Source organism: Meleagris gallopavo, unplaced genomic scaffold (assembly GCF_000146605.3).
Source record: "Meleagris gallopavo isolate NT-WF06-2002-E0010 breed Aviagen turkey brand Nicholas breeding stock unplaced genomic scaffold, Turkey_5.1 ChrUn_random_7180001851039, whole genome shotgun sequence".
Lineage (NCBI taxonomy): Eukaryota > Metazoa > Chordata > Aves > Galliformes > Phasianidae > Meleagris > Meleagris gallopavo.
Window position 1 is genome coordinate 1 of NW_011118029.1, and position 821 is coordinate 821.

The 821-nt window shown below is 58.3% G+C and overlaps 1 long non-coding RNA gene across 1 annotated transcript; it reads left to right on the forward strand.

Moving 5' to 3' along the window:
* On the forward strand, positions 1–608 carry LOC104915778. The gene is made up of 2 exons (XR_796458.2): positions 1–43; positions 511–608. It is a non-coding gene; the product is annotated as an uncharacterized LOC104915778 (long non-coding RNA).
* Positions 609–821: the final 213 nt, after the last annotated feature.

The window sequence follows — 821 nt, forward strand, 5'->3', positions numbered from 1 at the left end:
TGCGCTCGCTGCGATCGTGCCCGTTTCCAGGTGCCATAAGCCAGTAAGTCGTGCTCTGTGAGGCTGATAGAAAGGCGCAGACGGTAGGCAGGGAGGGAACAGTTTGTAGCCGTGGCCTACGGTAGTGTGCCCCGGCACTGCTGAGAGTGCCGTGGTTTGTTCTGTCCTGCCTTCCGTGTGCGTGCTGTTCCTGATGCACGCAGGAAGCCTTGAGGTGCAAGCTCATCTTATCCTGCTGCTGCTGCTGTGCTGCGTGCACGCGCTGCCAGGCACAGTGTCCAACCCCTGTGCAGGCGCTGCCTTGCAGGAGATGGCTTTGGGTTCTAGTTTGTATGGGACTTTTGGGAAGGAGATAGAGGTGGAGCTTCTAGCGTGCCCGAAGGTGAGGAAGGCGGTTTCCAGTACTGGCAGCCAAAGCTGCCCGGCGGGTGACTTGAGCTCCCACAGCGAGCTGTCAGCCAGTTGTTAGCCGTGAAGGTTCCCTGACCGTTTCTGAATTGCTTCTTGTAGGACTCGCGCAGTCCTGGGAGACTGAGACTTGGGAGACAGTGCAGAAACCCAAGGCAAGTGCTGCTCGGCTGAGGAAGAAAGCCAAGAAGGAAAGCAAAGAGAAATGATAAGGGCTTGAGCGAGAAGGCCCGCAGGACAGCAGAATCGGCTGGAATGCTTCCTGGGAGGTGGCACCAAAGGCAGCTGACTGAGTCGTCCGGTTTTCTGGCATGGCCGTGCGTGTCCTGTCACGGACAGTGCAGAGGAACTAAGGCAACTGGAAGGGAAGGGCTTGTGCTGCGTCCAAGCGCAGAGGACTCGCCAGAGGCAGG